Source organism: Euprymna scolopes, chromosome 20, assembly GCF_053919585.1.
Source record: "Euprymna scolopes isolate OS-2025 chromosome 20, ASM5391958v1, whole genome shotgun sequence".
Classification (NCBI taxonomy): domain Eukaryota; kingdom Metazoa; phylum Mollusca; class Cephalopoda; order Sepiida; family Sepiolidae; genus Euprymna; species Euprymna scolopes.
Genome location: NC_136501.1, coordinates 103262416 through 103289509, shown reverse-complemented (window position 1 = coordinate 103289509; position 27094 = coordinate 103262416).

Here is a 27094-nt window from a genome sequence, read left to right as displayed (position 1 = left end):
TATATATATATATATATATACGGCATAATCGGCTCTCATCAGATCATCAATTTTGACGCTTTAGTAGCCTTTTCCTCGGATAAAAACGGATTAGAACGTTTTTCATATGCATGAATATCCTATACACTAGAGACCCGGGATACGATGGACCCATGGTAAGGTTTTATCTGGTTACGATGTGAAATACGATGTCTTCTGGCCCTTGCTTACATTACTTGCCCCGTTTTACGGTGTTATTTATAATGTTATTTGATTATATCTATCTATATATCTATAAAAGTAAAAGTGTGTGTGTGTGTGTGTGTGTGTCTGTGTACATTTCCCTACGCAATAACTGTAACTTTCCGGTGTACAGACACGAAATTTAATATACAGGGTAGGGTGATTTGAGAAAATCTTTGTAATTCGTTTTCGGCCAAAAATTTGGCTGTTAAGGGGTCAAAGTTCAACGATTTGACCTTTGAGAACGCTACCAACTATTTCCGCCAATTTTGGGTCTAAACACTTGAAATTTTAGTTATAGGTTCCTTGGCCATGGATCTAACTTAATAACTTTATTTGAGCCGAAAACAAAAGATAATAAGTGTCAAAGTTTAAAAAAAAATTCACCTCTGAGGTCTCTACCAAATTACTCAGACAATTTCTGGTTCAAACATTTAACATTTTTCATAAAGGGTATTTAGAGATAGAGCAAGCTTTGTAATCGGTTTGGGCCGAAAATTTGAGCTACCAATATATAAATGTATGTATGAATATTTGCATGTCTGCCTAAAACTTTCGAGAGAAGCGACGGATTTCCACAAGATCAATATCGTTTTGAAGCTCGACCCTTCAGACGACACATACCGAAAAATTGGCTGAAAACATTAATTACTTCACCCCCAACTGGGCACTTTTCTACAGGGAGGGGCCACTTTTTTCGCCGATATTTTCGAAAGTCATACCCTCTTTTCGATTGTCTAGCCTTAATTTAAACCTACGTCTTCCGGTTTGGTGGTGATCGTAACAGCAAAGACGTCACGTCTTTTTCCCGTTCTTTGCAGTAGGTATTCGAGCCTGTCTTCCTACTACCACTTTTTTGCGCAACACACACCTTCAAACACCCGGGATGAAATGATAACATAGATATATGTGTATTATATAGTGTACTGTATTTTCTTACTAATTTTTAATGTCGTATCCCGGGATTCTACTGTATAGCAAAGTTCAAGTCTTTAGATTAAATATTCGCTGAGTATATAGGTTAAGAAGTGTCCTCACACATTTACTCTCACTTTTAACAGAAACACAACGCGAATAGAAAGAGGAAATGAAGTAGAATTAGAAAGAAAAAAGAAATTATGAGGACAACGTATTAGAAGAAAATTGTGGGATGATTGACGTGAAGAAAACCTATGAAACGAATAAGTAAAGAAAACAGAATTAAAAAACACAGAAACAATAGCAAGCGAAATACTAAGATGAGAAAGAAATTGTCGAAATGGCGAGAACTCGAATGTATACAAGAAACTACGATAACGAAAAAGGTATAACAACGATGAGGCTGGTGGGAAACATTAATATGTGGAGCACAAAACAGAAACTAGGGATGGAGTGGTTGAAAATAATTAACATTGAGTATCAAAAAATGCGAAAATTTATTAAACAAATGAAACATGCATGGCCCCATGTGAGTGCACATTGAAGGAGACATAAAAATGACTAAGTTCAGCATTTACCCCCCCCCCAATTAAGCCCAAAAGTCCCCAGGGGACGTCAAATCTTCATAAAATGAAAAAACGGTGCAGTTTTAAGCCTTAACCTGTGTAAATTTGAGTTCTGTCCCATGCAAAAAACGAAATAACTAAGTCCATCATTTGCCCCCTCCCCCATTAGCCCCAATAGTCCACAAAGCCTTAACATATTTAAATTTGAGTTCAGCACTATGACAAAACTGATTAATAGGAGAACGCAGAAAATTTTGGACAAATATGGTAAAATAGTCCCAAAAATGAAGTGTTTTTATTAGCTCTAAAAGGGCCCCTGGGGTACACCCAAAATTATCGCGAAGGATAGACAAACCAAACTATGTAAGAAATCAAGTCGTTACAACTTTTCAGAAAGTTTTATAAAAATTCAAGGCATCATTTTTTTTTAATAAGTACAAGTGTCAATTTAAGCCCTAGGGGGGGGGCAACGGGAATTTTCCTGTAAAATCCGTTCTGTTAATTTTTACTAATATTATGTTAGATATTTGTGCAAAAGTTCAAAAAATTCCAAGGCGTAGTTATTGAGAAAAGTAGGACAAACGAACGGACAAGGGTGAATTTTCAAGTCCATCCTCCTTTTATCGGGGTACCAATTAGTGAAATGGCGAGCGGACGAATGTATAGAGGAAACAATATAGTGAAAAAGGAATAACAACGATTAGACGTGCGGGAAACAATGATAAGAGGAGCGCAAAACAGAATCTGAATAGAGACACAAAATAAAGTGATCTATATGGAAAGGGACTGACGCTAGTAATTGAAGGAACGATGTAAGTAAGTTTGAAAATGATATTTATTAAAGGAAGATGCTAGAATCGAACCCAGTAATCAAAAAGTAAAAAGTGAAAACAGCCATTTAGATGCGATCCCAGGAATTTGGTGAATTGTCATTTTAGTAGAAGTAATTATAAAACAAAAATAGAGGAGTTAGGAATAATAGACGATGGATTGAGGAATTTTCTTTGTGTTGAAAAGGTGTGTGGAGACATATGTTGAATTCACGTGATGGACTCTCACATGGTCTGAGCACGTTTTCACGTCATAAAGAAAGATAGATAGATAGATTATATTCATATTTTTTTTACATAGGCGTCACCACTTATCAAGGCCGATAGGCCTCTCAAGGATAAGGGTTAAAGAGTGTAGAGAGTCAAAAGGACAATATAGTAATCGATAGTAATGGAAGTTCGGTAAATTTGTTAACTTAAGTGGAACGGCTCATCAGGAACTTGTTCACGTTGGACTTGAAGACAGCTATTATAGACAGCTGGAAAGCAGGAAAACGGAAGACAATTCCACAGGCATGCAGTTCTAACAAAGAAGCTTTGATCATGGAATATATGCTTAGGTTTAGGCACAGATAAAGAGTGGGGAAAATTATTGATAATGTTTTCAGCTAGTCTAGTGTTTCTTGTGAAAGTTTGGCGAGGGAGGACCATAGATTGAAGCTCAGTCGAACACTTTCCATGAAAATAACGATAAAGCAGAGACAAACTCGCAACATCTCTTCTGTGAGATAGAGGTTGCAGCGAAGAGAAAAGGACATCTTCCACCAGGCCACGAAGTCTATTTTGAACCCTATCAAGGCAGGACAAGTCTTTTCTAGCAGCTCCTGCCCATATGTGGCAACAGTACTCAATCCTTAGACATATCTGGCTCTTATACAGCTAGAGAATTGCATCAGCAGTGAGATATCTACTGGATTGATAGAAGGATCCGACCATTTTTCCAGCGGCCTTGGCAACAGATTTGATGTACGTATTCCATTTAAGATCAGGAGTAAAGGTCAAGCCCAGAAACCTGTCAAAACTTGAGGCCTCCTCAAGACGAGAGCCATTCATTTTAATTGATGTCAGATGGGGATCAGAACGTTGATGATGTAAAGATAGAAGCTTGGTTTTAGATGCATTAAAAGTAACCAGCCACTCCTTTCCCCATTGCACAACGTGATCAAGATCAGAGGAGAGAGAATCGGAGAGAACTTGGTCGTTTACTGTCTTAGATGTGCTACCATAGATAGTAGTGTCATCAGCAAAAATGTCTACGAATGATATAAGGATGTGATTTGGAAGATCATTAATGTAGATCAGGAAAAGAGTTGGGCCCAGGATGGACCCCTGAGGGACTCCAGCATTTATAATGTGAGCTTCTGATTTTTGCCCATCACCTACTACTCTTATGAACCTATCAGAGAGAAATGATTTAATAATTGAGAAGACATTTCCAGCTATACCATAGCTTGAGATCTTGTGAAGTAAACCTTTATGCCATACCCTATCAAAGGCTTTTGATATGTCAAGAGCAATTGCCCTAGAAAGGTTGCCTCTGTCGAGAGATTCGCTAATCCTATGAGATATAACTGTACGCACATCTACTGTAGATATAACAGAACGGAAACCATATTGTGTGTCACTAAGAAGGTTATTTTTGCTGAGATGGTCGATTACTTCTCTATTTAACAAAGATTTTAGCAACTTACTCATGACGCACAGGAGACTTATTGACTGTACTGAGAGGGGGATGAACGATCACTTTAATTCTTGAATACAGGGCATACTGATGAGATTTTCCAGGGTTATTGGAAGCAATTCTCCTTAAGACAAGGTTTAAACAGTTTTGTAAGTATGGGTGCTAGTTCTGATTGAAGTTTTTTGAGTACTATCATTGGAATACCGTCAGGGCCGGTAGCTTTACTGGAATCAAGGTTTTTGATTAGCTTAGCAACATCACGTACATATATTTGTATATCACAGTGTGTTTTCTGATACAGGAGGAAATATTGGGGGTTGGCGGCCTTGGTCGCAAAGGGTAGAATTGGCTGCAAAGTTCTTGGCAAAGAGTTTGGCTTTGTCTGATGCTGACGAGATTAACTCAGGTCCATTGATGATAGTTGGGATAGAGTATACGCTTCTGTTCAGGATTCTGTTTGCAATTTGCCAAAACTGATGGGAACCAAACCGCTGCTCAGCTACTTTGTACTTGACGGACTGAGCCTACAACTCAGTTGCCTTCTTTACTACTTTCTTACAATGGTTGCTGACAGTCCTGAAAGCGGTTTTAGTTTCCATACATCTATTACGTTGGAAGCAGTGGAAAAAGTGATTTATGTGCGCAATAGAAGCAGCACATTCTTTTTTTTTTTTTTTTAAATTTTTTTTTTATTACATTTTCACCCCAAACAAGGCACATTGCCACTTTAATGTAGGGGGCTACTATCAGGGGAAACATCTACTGGGGTACTATGTAGGGATTAGGGCAGCGAGATGTTGGTTCACGTTGCACTTGAACTTATGCATGTCAGTACAGTTGGGGAAGCAGTGACCTGGAATGGAATTCCAAAGTCTAGCAGTTCTGGGGAAGAAACTACTGGAGTAGAAAGATCTTTTACATCTACGGATCTCTACAGTGTGGAGGTGGGATTTTGTAGCTTGTCGGGTCTGTCGAGGGTGTTCACGTCGTGGGGGCACAAGTGCTTGCAGTTCTTCAGAGCATTCACCATTATAATACTTGTAGAACAGGCAGAGGGATGCAACGTTTCGACGATGGGACAGAGGCTGACGTTTTGATGCCAGTTTAGGGCCTATCAGATTTGCGACTCTCTTTTGAACCCTGTCAAGGAGCGAGAGACTAGTAGCCGATGCACCGGCCCAAATGTGACAGCAATACTCCATACATGGGCGAATAGTGGCCTTATAGAGGTACAGGATACTTTCGGGTGTTAGAAGTTTTCTAGCACGGTAGAGAGAGCCCACCTTCCTCGCAGCGGCCCTGGCAATGCCCTCGATGTAATTATTCCAGCTCATGTTTCCTGTGAACATTAGGCCAAGGAGCTTGAAAGACGTACTCTCAGCTAAAGAGTTGTTGGCCATTGCTATAGGTGGTAGAGAAGGTTTCTTGTAATTATTGAATGAAACCAGTTTTGTCTTGGTGGCATTGAACGTTACCATCCATTTTTGTCCCCATTCCACTACTGATTTGAGGTCATCCTCTAGTGTTTCTGCCATTACTTTAGATATATGTTCATTTGTTTTCCTGTCGTGCCTGCTATAGAGTGTGGTGTCATCAGCATATATACCCATCTCAGAGGCAATTTTGTCGGGGAGGTCATTTATGAATATCAGGAACAGCAGAGGACCAAGGATAGATCCCTGGAGCACTCCCGCATTTATATTATATTGTTTAGACGTACGACCGTCGAGGACAACCTGGATTTTTCTCTTATCTATGAAATATTTAATTATGTTAAGTATTCTACCAGTGATACCGTAAGATCTAATCTTCCTGAGGAGACCCTCATGCCATACCCTGTCAAAAGCCTTAGATATATCTAGAGCTACCGCTCTGCCCTCTCCCGCTTTGTCCAGTGAATGGTATATGCGTTCAGAGATTACAGTGAGGATGTCTGCCGTGGAACGGGCTTGTCTAAATCCATATTGATGGTCGGTCAGAAGTTTAGCATCTATAAGGTGCTGGACTAGAGCATGGTTAATTAAGGTCTCAAATATTTTGGCAAAAAGTGGGAGAAAACCATGGCTGGCTGTTAGGTTTTTGTTGGAACTTTTTCGAGGCTATGAAATTGTCTATACCTACAAGTAACCATTCCGTCAGGTCTGATACTATAGGCGACACATCCTTTTTAAACATGGAACGCAGAGGAAGATCCGATGTAAATGTACGGAAACTATCCCAGTCAGCCATAGTGTATCGATATACTGTACGATGGAGAGGTACGTCTGAGGACTTATTACATTTCCTTTTTATCTTAATTGATACAACTGAGTGGTCGGAAGATCCAAGAGGACACAGAACGGAAACTGAACATAGTTCAGGGCAAGTTGTGAGAAAAACGTCTAGGAGACTTGCATACTGGCCGTCATTGTCAGGCACACGGGTGGGTTCGTGAACAGTCTGAGTGAGGTCATAAGCAATGGAGAAATCATGACAGAATCTCCCCTATATATATAATTCCTTAATTGGAATTCATTTTTGAGATGAGCATTATATATTAATTTATTTTTATTTCGGACTATTATTCTCATCTTTATTAGTTGTTGTTTTTGATCTTTTATTGGTTTTTGTTTATTCACAACGTTTCGACTAACTATTCCTCTGGCCTTCGTCAGGTGGTAACCGCGACGGATAGGAACTTCGAATCTCCTAACTGCATTCTCAGCCATCAGAGACGACAAACACTACGGATGGCAGTGATGGCTGAGAATGCAGTTAGGAGATTCGAAGTTCCTATCCGTCGCGGTTACCACCTGACGAAGGCCAGAGGAATAGTTGGTCGAAACGTTGTGAATAAACAAAAACCAATAAAAGATCAAAAACAACAACTAATAAAGATGAGAATAATAGTCCGAAATAAAAATAAATGAATAAGATTATATTCAGTTAAGATAGTTCGAAATAAGTCAATTCAGTCAGAATCGAGTTCGAGAGTTGCGTTCGAAACAGTCAGAGGAGGAAAGTTAGTTAAGCCCTTTCGGAAGCTAATTGCTTCTGCCTTACTGCTTTCCAGCTGACTACAATATGATAGTCTTCAAGTCCAACGTAAACAAGTTCTTGATGAGCCGTTTAACTTAAGTTAACAAATTTACCGAATTTACATTATTAACGATTACTATATTGCTCAATTAACTACTGTACACTCTTAACCCTTATCCTCGAGTAATCTCTAGGCCTTGATAAGTGGTTATGCCTATGTAAAAAATAGAGACAATACAATTTAATTCTGTAAGGCAATCGAATCTCTGATCATCATCTCATCCAATTAGAAGAATAGATATCATATTATTTGTAAGTCTTTGTTTGTCACCATCAAACCTGAAAGGTAATGTGTTTTTGTTATTAGTCTTTGTAAATGAATGATATGAAACACACTCTAAAGGTGTAACTGTTTGTCCCCATCTTTAATAGTCGTTCCCCACCACCAATAATGAATCACCCCCATCTCAAAAGAACGGTCTACGTCTTTCTTCATATATTCCTATTATAAAAAATAAACTGTGTGTAATCTATTATAATTGTCTCATCCTCATCCTCCGTAATATGTCCCCGATATAGACACCACCGCTATACAACACTTGTAGATTTGGTGTTCGTAACTAAGTCACCCCTATAGTGTGCGGAAAAGGCGCAGACAACCTGGTTTACCACGGAAATAAATAAAAAACGTCACAAAAATAGTCCTTAAAAGACACGAAAAATGCTAACCGAGTTCAAGAGAAACCATTAACAGAAAAAAAGGTTCAAATTAAATTAAGTGTTAAAAGATTTGACTCGAAAGGAAAATAAAATAAAAAAAACATACTCACACACGGAAAAAGAATGCAAATATAAAATGTATAAAAAAATATTCCCTTACCAAAATACCGTAATCTGAGACTCTACGCATACACGAAGCAACAATACAACAAAAGTGTCTCAAGGCTTCACCTAGGCTTAAATTTTCTCTTTGGAGAACTACCTGAGAACTGATGCGCGAATGAATCTTGAACTTTCATGGTAGAGTTTGGGTTTTAATAACGTTTGGCCGTCTATTACTTTATTTTTTACTAAAGTTCTTATTGAGATTATACTCTGCTAACATTTTTTCTTATATAAAATGGCAAATTAATAGATTATATCTCGTTTATATGATAATACCAAATACAAATTAGTATTTATATTTCTCCGGAAATCGTGCATTCAATGATGTCTGCAGCTAAAAACCTGCTGGATAGGATTTTTGGCCGACAAAAAGTGAATTTCTAATTTTATTTTAATTTACAAATTTCTTATAACAAAAATGGTAGAAATAATTAAAATAAAACATGAGTCCACAATACTGGCCAATCTTTTTTTTATGTAGATCAAAAATTTGGATACTGAATAACAATTAGCCGTTTGGACCCATCTTTAATTTCTTAGACCTGATGCAGACGTATACCCATTTGTTTTCTAATATCCTAGCTCACTCATAAAAACTATCGCAATACAATACAACTGAACAAAAACGTGTAATATGGTCGGGAGGTATATATTATGTATACATGCGTCTTCTAGTAGTTTGATTGGATGAGAGTGTATATACGTGTCACAGTCATCTATATATGTCTGTATATTAACGTGTGCTCGTATAATCTAGAGTTCGTTGTACGTATGTACATTTACATACAGTTAATTTCGGCACAAGATACATAAATATCTTTAAAACATTAAGGGCGAATACCACTTATTTGGGGTTTCAACCGGGAACATATCTGATCCATCGTTGGTCTTGTTTAACGGGAAACTGCAGTGGAAATTCTCAGAGAAATGACAGAGCCTCGAGTTTTATTTTCGCCAACATTTTATTTCAGGCTGTTTTTTTGGACAATTACAACACTGCATCTAATTATCACCATTTCTGACCCTCTCTACTCGGAGCCATCACGATTTTAAGACCGTTTCCGTCTTCTCTCTCGACTCCACTTGACTCAACACATTTTCACGTATCCCCAAAAGACTATCCCCCCTTTTCTAAATGACGGCATTAGTATACGTTACTAAAATAATCACGTGATGTTTTTACATGCCATCATTTTAAGTTAACTATGTTACGACACCATTTTAAAGTAACATTCCTAAATTAATGTAAATAAACATTTATTTTAAATATTGGTTATTCTAAAATATATTTTAGCTGACAAATATTTTGACTTGAATAATCATAATAGTCGTCGACTAGCACATCTTTGGGCGTTGCCCCCTCTAATATACAAAATTGTCCCACATGCTAATATAATACTACACAATTTGTTCGACATTATTTTCTTCATATAAAAAAATCTTGAGAAAATATGTATCTTATAAATTTTCCTACTGTGTGTGTGTGACGCGGTTTATCTCAGCCTACAGACAACCCACCCAGGCAAGTTTGGTACCGAAATGAATCTTATGACCCAGTGGATGTTTTAATGATATTTATATCCATGTTTGGTGTATGGAAATGCAAAAAAAAAAAAATAAATAAATAAATAAAAAAAAAAAAAAATAAAATAAATAAAAAAATAACGATTTACTAAACAACGTTTTATTTACTAGATATTTTTCCGGTACAAAGACTCAAGTTTGCCCAGCTGGTTCTTGTATATTTAAAGGCATGTAACTTCGAATTGACGCATGCGGATTTCGTGCAGAAGAGTGTCGTCAATGTTTCTTATGGCGTAGATCCTTGGCCAGTTTCAGATCTTCCAACATAATACTGCGCTCTCAAATCCGACTTAGAGCTGATTAGGATTGGACAAACCCCTCCTATCAGCCATGCTATAAATCACTGACTTAAAATCTTTCCCTGTCCGCTTTATTCTCGAACACACATGGTACACATTGAACGAGTACACACTGTCCAGGTCAAGTGATTTAAACTACACTGTAGGAAATTGTCCTCTCCTATCAGAATAATATTCTTGTTCATTTTTAAAGTTCAATACGCGTGTAAATTACAGTTGGGAAGAAATAAATTCAATTAAGTAAAATAGTTTAATTTAAAAAAAAAATACCCCGAGAAAATACAAAGTAATTATAAATCAGACGCCCTAGTAAGAGGTTATTGTCGTAAAAGAAAAAAAAATGAGAAAAAAAAATGAAGAGAGAAAAAATGAAAAAAAAATGAAAAAAAAATGAAAAAAAAAAAAAAAAACGCAAATTAACCTTGCCCTAGCATAAATGCATCGCTTAATCGATTCAAATTAAGTATGACCTAAACTAGAATTAAAATAGAAAACATTTTTGCATTTATTTTTATATCTTACTAGCAAAAGTACCCGTCGTTGACTGGGTTCAAAAACAGCCTACAGAAAATTGACTGTTTATGAAAAGGAAGGGTGGTAAAGAGATAGCTTACAATTTGGGGGTTACAAAACCAAAGCAAAATATGATGAAAGTAAAAAATAAAATAGATAAACTCCACAATTTATTATACCATACCTGTTCACATTGAAACACTGATCACAATATTCTGTAGATCTATATTAAAAACCTTGTTAAACTTTGTGACATATTTCCATTCTATGCGGTCAGACGCGGACGAACATCCCATAATTTTTTTTATTATACCATATTTCTTCAAACTGAGACATAATTATCAAAGTATATTTACGCAGATAGATATGAAAAGTCTTTATTAAAGTTTGTGCCTATTTTCATTCTATGGAGGCCAGGCGCGAACGCAGACCCCACAATTTTATTATAATTTTATTTAAAACCTACTTATCAAAGTATTATTATGTACATCGATATCAAAAACACTTGTAAGCGTTTTTTGTTTTAATTTTTAAATTTTTTTATTTCCATACTTTTTGGACCAGGTTCATACGCTGACCCCAGACTTTTAATGAATCATCATTATGCCAGATCCAACATACCCATTACTGTATCTCGATACATCTTCTATTATTATATGTGATCAGTTTTTTATAATAGTCAACCATATAGGAGCCTATTCGTGACCAGACACACACAGATGTTGAGCTTTATTATATATATATATATATACTAGCGGGGGTACCCGGCGTTGCCCGAGTGTTTGTTTCCGGAACGGGGGGAGTTTTAAAAAATGTTATGGTAGGTAAGTAGGAAGGATCAAACCTTGAGTCATGAGTAAAAGTAGGAAAATTAAGTGTGAAAAAAACAAAAACAAAAAAAAAAACATCTGCAACGTTAACAGTTCGGCCACCAAGAAAAGTCCATTCCAGTTGTTTAGGGGGGGGGGAAACGACTACGATAAGTCGGCGCGAACGTGAAAATATAATGTGAATTGTCCAGCACGCTAACCACTACGCCACAGAGCACTGCAGTTTAGTTTAGTGATTTTAAATAACTTCACATGAAAGAACTACGAAGCCAAACCGGTGCTCTCTTCTCAACTGTTCCTTGTGAACGATCCCCAAACGGTGTTAAGTGGTGGCAGGGGGAGGAGGAATTTATTAGAGAGAAAATATTTTACCACTTCCATTGATCTTAACCGATTTTGGCCGTGACTTCTCAGCAGAAAAAGTATAGAAATCTAAGATTATCGAGGAATTTGAGAAATAATAAGCCTATAACACACCTCAGATATTGTTCTGCCGTTTGTGCATATTATATTTGCATGAAATATCTTGATTTTTAATCCTATTAAGGTCCAAATCTGACGGGGAAAAATGAGTTCATTTTATTTATATAGATATATACTAGCGGGGGTACCCGGCGTTGCCCGAGTGTTTGTTTCCGGAACGGGGGGAGTTTTAAAAAATGTTATGGTAGGTAAGTAGGAAGGATCAAACCTTGAGTCATGAGTAAAAGTAGGAAAATTAAGTGTGAAAAAAACAAAAACAAAAAAAAAACATCTGCAACGTTAACAGTTCGGCCACCAAGAAAAGTCCATTCCAGTTGTTTAGGGGGGGGGAAACGACTACGATAAGTCGGCGCGAACGTGAAAATATAATGTGAATTGTCCAGCACGCTAACCACTACGCCACAGAGCACTGCAGTTTAGTTTAGTGATTTTAAATAACTTCACATGAAAGAACTACGAAGCCAAACCGGTGCTCTCTTCTCAACTGTTCCTTGTGAACGATCCCCAAACGGTGTTAAGTGGTGGCAGGGGGAGGAGGAATTTATTAGAGAGAAAATATTTTACCACTTCCATTGATCTTAACCGATTTTGGCCGTGACTTCTCAGCAGAAAAAGTATAGAAATCTAAGATTATCGAGGAATTTGAGAAATAATAAGCCTATAACACACCTCAGATATTGTTCTGCCGTTTGTGCATATTATATTTGCATGAAATATCTTGATTTTTAATCCTATTAAGGTCCAAATCTGACGGGGAAAAATGAGTTCATTTTATTTATATAGAAGATAGAATAGAAGATAGAAGATATATATACTGTAAAAATTTGTAATTTTTCAAAGCTGTTCCATCTCCCCTCCCCTCAAACGGTTTTAACAGGTTCCAATAAACTATATGTCGTTTAAAATAGAAGTTTAGGCATGAAGGACGTGGAAGAAAAAAAAAAAAAAAAAAGCAAGAAGTTTCCCAAACAGAATATTGATGTCTAACAAAAAAAAGTTGGTTACACGAGTCGATTTATAGTGAAAGAAGCGAGTTCATATATACATCCATATAAGTTAAAATAATACTTTATATGAACATTGTAATTGTTTTAATATTCTGCATTACTTTTTTTCTGTGACATTTTATAAAGTTTTTGTACAACTTGCTAATCTAAAGAAAAATTGAAACATTAAAATGATACACAACAGTAATCAAAAAAATATTTGCAATTACTCCGCGGATGTTTATGTACACACAAGACAAATATTTTGGGAATTATACATTTTGTCGTTTGGGTCTTCATTTTAATCCTCTGTCACACATTATTTTGTTTGATCCACACACATTTTTGAAGTTCGTATAGCTGCGTCCGTTATAATTTTGTATGGTTTTGCGTTTCTTTAAGGTTACCAGGCCAATATAAGTCGTGGGTCTTTTATATATATATATATATATATATATATATATATATATATATGTGTGTGTGTGTGTGTGTGTGTTTGTTATGGATCTATATATATATATATTTGTTATGGGTTTATATATATGTGTAATTGGTGTACACACATTTGGTATGGGTTTATACATATATATTTGGTATTGGTTTATATATATATATATATATTTATATTGGTATGGCTTTACATATATATATATAACCCGTGTGCCCAATACACCCGGTCAATATGCAAGCCTCCTAGACATTTTTCTCTCACCTTCCCCTGAGCTATGTTCATGTTCCGTTCAGTCTCCTCTAGGATCCTCCGACCACTCCGTCGTATCAGTTAAGATAAAAACGAAATGTAAGAAGTCCCAAGACGTACCCCTCCACCGTACTGTATACCGATACTCTATAGCTGACTGGGATAGCTTCCGTACATTCATATCTGATTTACCTCTGCACTCCATGTTTAAAAAGGAAGTGCCCTCTATAGTATCAGATCAGACCGAATGGTTAATTGTAGGTATAGGCCAATTCATACCATCTAAAAAATTCCAACAATTTCATACCCTCGAAAAAGTTCCAGCAAAAACCTAACAGCCAGCCATGGTTCTCCCCAGAATGTGCTGCTGCTATCGCGCACAGAAATCACTTTTTCCATAGCTACTAACGTAATAGATGCACTGAGACTAAAGCTGCTTTCAGGACTGCCAGCAACCACTGTAAAAGAGTAATAAAAAATGCAAGAGAGCTATATGCCCAGTCTGTTAAATCCAAGGTAGCTGATCAGCGGCTTGGTTCCCACCAGTTTCGGCAAATAACAAATAGGATCCTGAACAGAAGTGTGCGTTCTATCCCAACCATTATCAATGGACCAGAGGTCATCTCGTCAGCGTCAGACAAGGCCAAACTATTTGCCAAGAACTTTGCAGCTAACTCTACCCTCTGCGACGAAGGCCATCAACTCCCCATATTTCCTCCTATAACGCAGAACACGCTAAGTAACATACAAATATCCGTGCATGAGGTCGCCAAGCTAATCAAGAACCTTGATTCCAGTAAAGCAACTGGCCCTGATGGCATCCCAATTATAGTGTTAAAAAGGCTTCAACTATAACTTGCTCCCATACTTACGAAACTGCTAAGCGCTGCCTTAAGGAGAAGTGCTTCCGACTCCCTGGAAGACCTCATCAGTTTGCCCTGTATTTAAGAATTCAGGTGATAAGTCATCTCCCTCTCAGTACAGACGAATAAGTCTCCTGTGTGTTATGAGTAAGTTGCTGGAATCCATATTAAATAGAGAAATAGTCAACAACATCAGCAGAAACAACCTTCTTAGTGATACAATATGGTTTCCGCTCTGAAAGATCTACCGCAGATGTGCTGACGGTTATATCTCACAGGATTAGCTTCTTTTCTAGGGCAATTGCTCTTGACATATCAAAGGCCTTCGTCAAGGTATGGGATAAGGGTCTACTTCAAAAGATTTCCAGCTACGGTATAACTGGAAATGTTTTCTCAATCATTAAATCATTTCTCTCCGATAGGCTCATAAGAGTAGTGGTTGATGGACAAAAATCGGAGGCCTGCAGTATTAATGCTGGAGTCCCTCAGGGGTCAATCCTGGGCCCAACCCTCTTCCTGATCTACATAAATGACTTCCTTAAACACATACTTAAATCATTCGTTGACACCTATGCTGATGACACGACCATCTACGGCAACACATCAAAGGCTTTAAATGACAAATTTCTCTCGGATTCTCTCTCCTCTGATCTCGAGCGCGTGGTTCAGTGGGGGAAGAAGTGGATGGTTACCGTTATGCATCTAAAACCAAGCTCCTATCCTTATATCATCAACGATCTGATCCCCATCTGGCATCAATTGGGATGGATGGCTCTCCTCTGGGAGAGGCCCCGTGTTTTGACAAGCTTCTGGGTTTGACCTTTACTCCTGATTTGAAATGGAACGCGTACATCAAGTCTGTTGCCAAGGTCGCTGGAAAGATGGTGGGATCCTTCTACCGCTCCAGAAGATATCTCACTACTGATGCAATTCTCTATCTATACAAAAGCCAAGTAAGTCCAAGGATGGAATACTGCTGCCATATCTGGGCAGGAGCTGCTAAAAACAGCCTATCCTGCATTGACAGAGTACAAAATAGACTTCGTGTCTTAATGGGGGATGCCCTTTTCACTACCCTGCAATCTCTCTCCCACAGAAGAGATGTTGCGAGCCTATCCTTGTTTTATCGTTATTTCCATTGCAGGTGCTCGTCTGAACTCCAATCTCTGGTCCCCCCTCGCTAATCCTTCACGAAAAACACCCGTCTAGCTGAATCCACTTTGAAAAATTTCCTCCACTCTTTATCTGTGTCTAAATCAAATCGTGGATTCCATGAACAAAGCTTCTTTCTTAGAACTGCACGCCTGTGGAACTCTGTTCCGTCTGCCTGCTTCTCACCTGACTACAACTTGGATGTGTTCAAGTCCAACGTTAAGAAATTCCTAATGAACCGCCCCCTTAAGTAAACACTTGATCAAATCTCCACACTAATGTAATGTACTTGCAATAACCTTTATCCCTGAGTGGCTTCCGGGCCTTGATAAGTGGTGACCACTATGTAAAAAAAAATATGTAGCATCGGGTTACATGTGGATATATATATATATATATATATATATATATATATTTGGTATGGCTTTACATGTATATATATATATATATATATTTGGTATGGCTTTACATGTATATATATATTTGGTATGGCTTTACATGTATATATATATATTTGGTATGGCTTTACATGTATATATATTTGGTATGGCTTTACATGTATATATATTTGGTATGGCTTTACATGTATATATATATTTGGTATGGCTTTACATGTATATATATATTTGGTATGGCTTTACATGTATATATATATTTGGTATGGCTTTACATGTATATATATATATTTGGTATGGCTTTACATGTATATATATATTTGGTATGGCTTTACATGTATATATATATATTTGGTATGGCTTTACATGTATATATATATATATTTGGTATGGCTTTACATGTATATATATATTTGGTATGGCTTTACATGCATATATATATTTGGTATGGCTTTACATGCATATATATATTTGGTATGGCTTTACATGCATATATATATTTGGTATGGCTTTACATGCATATATATATTTGGTATGGCTTTACATGCATATATATATTTGGTATGGCTTTACATGCATATATATATATATTTGGTATGGCTTTACATGCATATATATATATATATTTGGTATGGCTTTACATGCATATATATATATATTTGGTATGGCTTTACATGCATATATATATTTGGTATGGCTTTACATGCATATATATATTTGGTATGGCTTTACATGCATATATATATTTCGTATGGCTTTACATGCATATATATATTTCGTATGGCTTTACATGCATATATATATTTACATGGCTTTACCACGACCCAAGGACTAACATTGTTGCTCACAGAATTAAACTATGCAAACCAGAAAAGGGGGGGGGGGCAGACTCTCTATTGACAAGGATGTATAGCATCGAAATATATTTGTTTATATAAAATATGCGTTGTTTTTAGTTTTCCAAACGTATTCATCTATATATGTAATTATTTATTAATATGCAATGCTTCAAATGCGGGTTACAATTTTAATTGATATTTATATTGTGTTGAATTACATTTACAATTTTTTGTATGCATATTATTTAGAATTTGCAAAACTAATATATGTTTACAAAATGTAAGAGAATATATAATTATTTTCACAGCCAGAAAACGTCGCAACTCACAAACGTAAAGAGTCTTGGATATCCGTTTGTTGGCTTTCTTGGACCTTTTGTGGGGATAAGTCAATTAAACATTAAAATGAAAATAGTTTGTAAATTAAACTATTTCATTATTTTTTACATCTTCCAAGGACACTAATTTTATTTTGATTTCTCTGAAAGATAATATCGTGTAATGACTTCATTTTTCAGTTTCATTTGTTTTAAAGCAAAGTGAATGATGTGCCAATATACAATTTATTAGATGAAATATATATATATATATATATATTTCATCTAATCTAATATATTCAGATTAAATTTCTCTTCGCAAGTTTTATTTCGTTCTCTTATTTAAAGCTAAAAATTGAATTTTGATTGATAATTTCGGACATAGATGAACATTTAAAATCAATACGTCAAATCATGGTTTGTAGTCTACTGCAGTCGTCAGAAATATTAGGTTTGCCGAAAGGATAATTATATTGCGAGGCAGCAAAAAACAAAAAAACCAAAAAAACAAAACAATCACGACTTACATTGGATCCCGTTCGAAAGTTGAAGATATAGCAGCCATTTCTTTTTTGATTTTCTCATCTGAGCTCACTGGTCTGTTCAATTATGTGTTTTTCCTATACAATAACTGAAAAAGATGTAAAGAAAAAAAAAAGTAAGGCTTAGAATATTTTCATGGATTTCGGTTTTTAAGTAATATTTTACACTTGCAGAAATTTCTTTTTCATAACAAGCGTTTGCCGAGGTTCATATTGTAACGTAATACTTCACTGACACTGATGAGCAAATTTGCCCGCAGTTACTGTTAGCAAAATTCGAACGCTTTCATTTTATATAAAACATCTTTAAAACCTTCACTTGTATGATAGTGAGCAATCATTTATATTAAAAAAAACATGTGGAATATGAAGAATAAAAACAATACAACAGTATATAATAACTCACATATATTTATTCATTTATTTAATGCGGATGTTACATATATTAGGAGTGTAGGATAAGTAAACTCTTTATACCTGAGTATTTCGAAGCCTGCCCTGCTGGCTTAGATAAATACTTTAGCAGTTTTAACAAAAGATTTACAATAATATCAGAGCGTCTCCTATTTCGCTGAAAATCTACAAAATTCCAACAATACATAGCATACATCTATAATGTAAATCTCACCTGCCTGTTTAAATGTATGTGTGTTTTTATGTCTCGCAAAAACTTTCAACAGATGCGACGGATTTTCACGAGATCATTTTGAAGCTCCAACCATCGGACGACAAATATCGAATAATTGGCCCAAATCATTAATTCATTCACCCTCAACTGGGCCCTTTTCTACAGGGAGTGTTCGCTTTTTTCGCCGATATTGTCGGAGGTCAACGCCCCATTTCGATTGTCTAGCTTTAATTTGAACCCATGTCACTTTCGGTTTGGGGATGGGCGCAACAGCTTACGCCTCACGTTTTTGTTTTCACATTTTATCCTTCCTTCGCGGTACGGGTTCGAGCCTGCCTGCCTACTACCACTATTTTTTTGCGCTCTCAATTTTCCTTTGTTTTTTTTTTTAAAACACACCTCCACTTTTTTTCCCATCTTCGCGTCACAGATCGAGCCTGCCTGCCTACTACAACATTTTTATTTTGCTCCACACATCTGCATACACATCGGCAACGCCGGGCACCCAGGCTAGTTATATATATATATATATATATATATATATATATATATATATGTATATGAGACCCTGTTGAACATTCACATGTCCCGCTAGTATATATAAACACATAAAAAATACGAGGTATTAAATGATAAGAATATATTCACTTAGAAATGCAATAAGGAAATGGATACGTCTTTTATTTGCTGCCACTTAATATCATACGATGCGGTGATGTACACGTATTTGCAGAGATCAATATTTTTCGTTGTATATTTGAATTCTTGCAACGGATAAGTTTACTTATCGTCAAGTACACATGTAAGAACGAAGCCACAAAATATTATTGCCTCGCGTCATTTACACTCTTAAAGATAAGTAAATATTAATCGATGACTGAATCCTCGTTTAATATTGACATAAGATATAAAAAAATAAATATGCCATTTACTTTTTTTTATTTCTTGAATAAAACCTTTAAAATTAACGGTGATCTTTTTTCCTTTTGAAAAAAAAATCGTAATACGAAGAAATAATTGACAATACTAAAACGTATTTATATATTTAATTCATCTGAAATAGAAAAATTATGAAATAAAAAATCTATTTTCAGTGTAAATGAAGACCGACTTTTCGATAAATAATAAAATAAATGACTCGACATCTTTAATCAAAACAGACTTTGTTACTAATATATATTATATATATATTGAAAAGTTTGACTCGTGCACAGGTTACCTACATCTAAAATTTCAAGTGTTTACACCCGAAATTGGTGGAGAAGTTTGGTAGAGTCTGCAAAGGTCAACTCTTTCAACTTTGACATTTTGGCAGCCGAATTCTCGCCCCCAAACTGATTAAAACGCTTGTTGCAGACCCTTTATGTAAAACTTCAAATGTTTAAACACAAAATTGGCTGAATTGTTTGCTAGAGACCGCAAAAGGTCAACTCTTTTGAACTTTGATATATTGACAGCCAAATTTTCGGTCAAAAACCGATTAAATAGCTTGCACTATGTCTGAATATACTTTATGCAAAATTTCAAATGTTTAGATCGGTAATTTGTTATAGACAGCAGAGATCAATTTTTTTTATTTTTACCCTTTAACATTTTTTTGGGGCTCAAATAAAATTAAAAAGGTTGATCCATGTTTAATTAACCTACATCTAAAATTTCAAGTGTTTAGAACCAAAATTCGTGGAGGAGTTTGGTAGAGTTTCCAAAGGTCAAATCGTAGAACCTTGACCTCGTGACAGCCAAATCTCTGAGCGAAAACCAATTTGTCTTTGTTTGTGTATTGATATTCATATTCAAAAAAACTTTCCTATTTATTAAAAAGGAAATTCAACTTTGTTATATGTTGTTCGTGGAACTGCATTCATCTGCAAAATATTATCTAATTTGCGTCTTACTTTAAACATTCACTTTAATTAATTTTCTTATTAGTTTTTTTTTCTGTTTTATTATGGGATGATAATCTTTAACTATTACGTGTAATTATATTCATGCAGATATTCTACATAATTTATACTCGAGTAATATTTGCGTAAAAAACTAAACATATATATATATATATATATATATATATATATATATATGTACATATATATATATTAATTTTGCCTACGAAACTCCCCCTTCAGTTTTTGAGCGACAGGAATTAACCTTTATATATAGGGTATTCTAACTCATGCGAAACTTTGTATTTGAGTTTCAGCCGAGGAAAATCGGTGCAAACTAAAAATTAAAACAAAAAATGGAATCTGCCAGGTGAAAGTCGAACACTCGCATTAGGAGTAACGTTATATCTATTAGTTTTTTTTTTAATTGTTTGCCTTGAAGCAAACATGTCTTCATAGCCGAGGCATTAAGTTCAAAGGAAAAAGTAAATCGTAAGCTAAACGTTTGAGTTTCGATCCTCGACAGTAGCGCACGAGTCATTTTTTAAAACTTTAAACAAATACTATATATTGAGTCCAATCTACTATAATAATTATGACACGTGCTTTAAGAAAAATATCATATTCAAGCGTATTTTACAACCAGGCAATGCAGGGTGGCCTTCTAGTTAACTGATTATCGCTCAATTAGGGCGCAGACATTAGACAATCCACAGTGTTCGAACGACACAAGTCGTAAATGTTGCTAGTAAAAACATCGGTGATAGATGAACGATATTCTTCGAAATCGCGTGAAATTTTGAGACCAGGGGTACGTAAACCCAATTACAGTTCTCCTGAGTTGGCATTGTCAAATACTTGTAGCAAGAAAAAATATCAGGACGACTGAAAACAATGCCGAGATAGAAGAAAGCAGCGCCTTAGTCAAACCAGAGTGTTAAAACGGCGGTTGTCGTGGATATTGCATAATGTTTGTTGACTGTCCAGTAGTTCATATTTCTTAGATAGTACCGATACTTAAGTATTCTTAAAAGGTTTTGATAATTATAATAACTAAATAATTATAATAAATTAATAATTATTCTTTAATACTTACAGATAGTCGCGTTTCATGCGTATGCAAACACTAGTGCTGGATGACAATTCATGCCGGGTGAGATATTTGAACCCAGCTTTGGAGCCACCTTTGCTAAGCTTATATATATATATATATATATATATTGGGCGTTCCAAAAAATAACAACTTTATTGTATACCAGCCTGCGTTTCCAGCGCAGCCCGGGTGTTTGGAGGTGTGTTTTTAGCAAAAAAAAAAAAAGTGATAGTAGGCAGGCTCGAACCCGTACCGCGAAGGATGAAAACTAAGTAAAAACAAACAAACAAACAAACAAAAAATAAACAAACAAACAAACAAAAAATAAACAAACACACAAACAAAAAATAAACAAACACACAAACAAAAAATAAACAAACACACAAACAAAAAATAAACAAACAAACAAACAAACAAACAAACAAAAAATAAACAAACAAACAAACAAAAAAATAAACAAACAAACAAAAAAATAAACAAAAAAATAAACAGTGAAGTTTTTGCCGTTGCGTCTATCGCCAAACCAGAAATGGCGAAAGTTTAAATTTAGGCTAGTCAATCGAAAAGAGGGGATGACTTTCGAAAATATCGTTGAAAAAAGTAACCCCTCCTTGTAGAAAAGTGCCTAGTTTAGGGCGAAGGAATTAATATTTTCAGCCAATTTTTCAATATTTTTCTTCCGTAGGATCGAGTTTGAAAACGATACAAATCTCATGAAAATCTGTCGCCTCTGTCGAAAGTTTTAGGCAGACATACATACATGCATGCACACATACATACACACATAAAGACAGGTCACATTTATATTATTTTACTAGCTTAACAAGTCTTGTATTCCAAAGCTTGCCCCGGACGTCTATGCACAACCTACGTTCATCACTGACAATAGTGCATTGAGAATGGTGCTATGTAGTTAAAATTATAAAAATAAAAATATTTTCTGTGGCGGTACATGTCTATCAATCCCCTTTTTGCAGTTCTCTACGTATGCATATATTAGATTTTAATATTTGAAAGTAAGAAACGTTTCACGTTTATATAAACAAATGAAGCATACATGGTCCCCAGTGAGTACGCAATGAACGAAGCATAAAAAATGACTAAGTTCAGCATTTGCTCCACCCCCCCATTTAGCTCCAAAATACCTAGGAAACGTAAAATCCTTGTGAAAATGAACAAACTGTGCAGTTTAAGGCCTTAACATATGTAAATGTTAGTTTTGCACCAGGCAAAAAAAAAGAAATGACTAAGTCCATCACTTGCCCCCCTTCAACCATTTAGCCCTCAAAGTCCCCAAGAGCTTAGCATATTTAAATTTTAGTTCAACACCAGGCAAAACTGCTAAATAAACATACACAGAAAATTTAGGACAAATATGATAAAATAATCCCCAAAATGGAGTGTTTTTATTAGCCCTGAAATAGCTCCTGGGCCACACCCACGAGGTATCGCGAAATATATACGAACAAAATTATATAGAAACCAGTTAGTTACAACTTTTCAGAAAGTTTTATAAAAATGCAAGGCATCAATTTTTTTAATAAGCTCAAAAGTGTCAATTTTAGCCATTTTAACCCGAAAGTCACACCTAGGGGGGCAACCGGAGTTTTCCCGGATAATCCTGTTACTTTTTTTTACTCATATCATGTTTAAAGTTTGTGCAAAATTTCAAAAAAATCCATGGCGTAGATATTGAGAAAAGTGCGAACGGACAAAGGTTAATTTATAGGCCCACACTTATTTTTGTGGGGGGGACCATTTAAATGATTTTTATTACATGACATTTGTACATCTCTACGTATTTTTAGAACAGTTTTTTTTATCCAACATTTGTAAGTTTTTCAAGATGTTTTTAAGCTTTTTTTTGTCAAATCCCATAACATTATAGCGGCCATGCGCGAAAAAATGATAAAAGTTCTATCTTTTCGGCAATACATTGTGCAAGAAAATAAGCCCACATATATAATACAATACCACGGGCTACGGACATTTTATTTACAAAAGAAAAATTATTCTCTGATAATAGCTAATTTACTATCGGAAACTAAAATACTAATTTAATAACAAAATAGAATGTTTAAATAAAATATTTGAATTAAACATGGTTTAAAAATCGTTTATTTATTTTAATTAAAAATATTAAAGTTGCAGAGAGATGAAAGTGGTCTCGTGGTGAACGACACAGATTGACGACCTGGATGCTGTAAGTTCGAATGCCGGTTGTTCCAGAAAAAATCACCTTCACTTAGGACATTTACAACCTAGTCCTGGTCTTTACCGCAAGTACCCGATATCTCAATAGAAAAAATATCGGGAAAACCAATGCCAACAATAGAATCTTCGGATTTAATATAAATCTCACCTGTCTCTTTTAATGTATGTATGTATGTATGTTTGTTTGTCTGCCTAAAACTTTCGACAGACGCGACGGATTTTCACGAGATCGGTATCGTTTGAAATCCGACCCTTCAGACGACAAATATCGAAACACCGGCGAAAAATCTGGGCACTTTTCTACAAAGAGGGGTCGCTTTTTTCGCCGATATTTTCGAAGTCATTCTCTCTTTTCGATTGAGTAGCCTTAATTTAAAACTTCGCCACTTCCGGTTTGGCGATGGATGCAATGGCAAACATGGCAGTTTTCTTTTTACGTTTTTTTTCTTCTTCGCGGTACGGGTTCGAGCCTTCCTGCCTACTACTAATTAAAAAAAAAAAATTGCTCACCATACACCTCCAAACACCCAGCAGTGCCGGTCACCCAAACTAGTTATATATATATGTGTAAGATGGAACGATAAAACCGTCGCCATATAAAAGACGACATGATTTCATTTCTGTTTTATTAAAACCGTTTTTTTTTTGTTGCAGACCATCTACTTGTTGGACAGTTTCGACACATTCCAATAACTATAGAAAGTACTGTTAATGAGCGAGATTAATGATGCGCTTATCAACAACTCATGCTCTCTACCAATCAAAGATATAACAATGAGAGTATTGCCAGCACCCTAAAAATTGCCACGATTTACAAGGATGTGGCCAGGATGATGAAAACAAGGCTTCCGGCCACGGTTATGGTCTTTAGTGGGGTTTCAGATAAGGGTCACTTTATGCCATTTCACATCTTCGAATGCGGCTTGAAAATCAACTGCAACATATCTGGATGAGATCAAACGTGTAACCCTAACCCTGGTGCAATCAGGTGGCCATGGGAAGACCCTATGTCTGGCAGCAGGACTCAGCTCTTGCCCACGTCCAAAGAGGCCTAGGCTTGGCTTGAGAAGGACCGCTACGACTTTGTACCCTTCTCCCTCAACCTGAACCCGCTACAAGCGTCTAAAACACCACCAATATGACATCCTACACCACCGAAACCAGACTGATCGCCACCATTCGCCAGGCTCTCGCTAGCGCTTGTGGAAAAGTCATGCATCCACTTCCAGACACAGATCAAGGCGGTGATTGAAAGTGAAGGCGGCTACATTAAATAGATTTCAACTCTAGTAGATAATCAAGTTACCTGAATTGATTTCTTCAACAAAAGTTTAAAAATAAAGTCGTAGGGCTGTTTTCTTTAGGATGATAATTTTATCGTTCTATCATATTTATTTCAACTCTGTACATTAATTTACAAACAATTTATTATTCGACAAGAAACACACGAGGGACGTTTAAAAATTCCTTATTCCGCGGGGTTTCAAAGACTATCTTCTTTTCAGAGGAAATACATTAGCAACACATTATTTATAGTTGAATAATAATTTAGCCGGTTAGCGCATTAAATGAAAGTGCTAAAAGTGAGGCGAATTATAAAAGTTAAGGAACATGCTAAAAAACATAGAAAGGATATTTAGATGGAGTCCAGATAAATATAGAACATGAAAGGGTAAATAAGAATCCGTGCTAAAACTTAAAGTTGTACATCCTGTTCGTTGAAAAAAGAAATTCCAAGCTGTAACAATTTTTCTATATGGTAAGTTAGAAGTTTTTTCAAACCATATGCATCACCAAATACAAGACTGGGAGGCAACATCGTCTCTAGTGCCAGAATAACATGAAATTAAATGTTGCAAATTAATTTTAAAGCACTCAATGTATTTTTAGACCAAACAAAATCAATGTGCCTGACGAAAATGTCAAGATGACCCAAACAGTTCTAAACGTCAGCGAAGGGCTAAAAAGCGTTTATCTGCGTGGGTGGAAAATTATCAGGCGATATTAAAATAATTTAAATTGGATACTCCACGAAAATCGTTACGTTAGTTCGGATTGTAATTAGAGTATTGGAATTAAAATATTAATACGAAATTAAAAAACGAACCGTTACCAGCGTTTATTTAAAAAGAAACTATATTTAAAAATATATCCAAACGAAATATATATACATAAATTGTTTAATTTTTATAATATTTATATATTTTTTTTTATTTATATTTAAAAAAAACTAATTACACGGATACATATACTGACGTATACAGTAATGGAGATATATATATATATATATATATATATATTTATTTATTTATTTTGTCAGGTCATGTCATATGCTAATGGTACCATGTAACCCAGTAGTACCTGCCTCATGGTCCGGTCACCGGCGACTAAACTGGTTCCCCCACCAGACTTGTTTTGTGAGGAGGGTGGCTAGTCTCCCAGAAGGATTAAAAACAAGACCTTCCAAAGGGCGAATGAACTCTTTTTTCTGGGTCAACGGCCAACTAGCACCGTGTATATTTGTGTGTGTGTGTATATGTGTATTGGGGTGGAGAGGGCTCCCGTAAGCCGTGGTGAAGGCAACCTTTCTAGGAGAAGCAAATCTCTGATTTAAAAAACCATAAAGCGGGAGATCAGTACCCGCATTAAGCTGGTCTGCAGTTTAATTTGTTGCTGGCTATCTTGCTTGTTGCTGGATCTCAGCATTTTGAACCGAGAGAGAGACTTAGCTGTCGTACAAAGCTAAGACTCTGTAACATCATCTTTGTATAGATACTCCCTCGTGCATTTGGGCTCATGGATTTTAAATGTCTGAGGGAATGGCACTCGTCTGACAAGACGTTGCAATCATCATCATAATATATATATATATATATATATATATATATATATATATATATATATATATCCAAGTACGGAGACTTTAAATATATATTATTTACTATAATAATTATTAAATACCTAAAGACACTAGTGTTTCATCCTTTCGGGAATCATCAGTGGAAGGTGTCACGATTAACACCGATTGATAGATTCGAACCCGGCAACGAAGCCATCTTTGACTCCATTACCAAGGAGTAAATTCATTCAACCAGCGTAAACCGCCAGAAATATTGTTGAAGTTAAATCAATTTAAATGATTTTTAACGTCTGTCAAAGTGATCTCATAATTATATAATGATCTGAGCATGCGAGCTAAATTGACGGACTTTATTACAACTCAAAGTGCTCAACTAATATGTATATATATATATATATATATATATATATATATATATATGCTTACAAATATATAAAGAACTGACGGAAAATGGGGAACATATAACCATGAGGTTCAGTAATTAATTAAATCATATTATGGAAAAAATTCTTACATGGGAATTTAATACAGTAAAAGGCAATCTGTATTAATAATATTCAATACTTTAACTAGATGATATTAAAAAAAAACTAGTGCAATAATAACAGAAGATTATCAAGGGGGAGTACAAGTGTTATTTTACCAAGAATTCTTCATAAGTTTTGGTTTCGGTTTCGATTATAGCTGAATGAATTCAAGATTGATAATTGTAAATTATGAATCAGTTTCAAAAGGAAAAAAAAATAAAATCAAATCGAGTGTACGGTTGTTTCGAAAACGGTATTCATTTTAG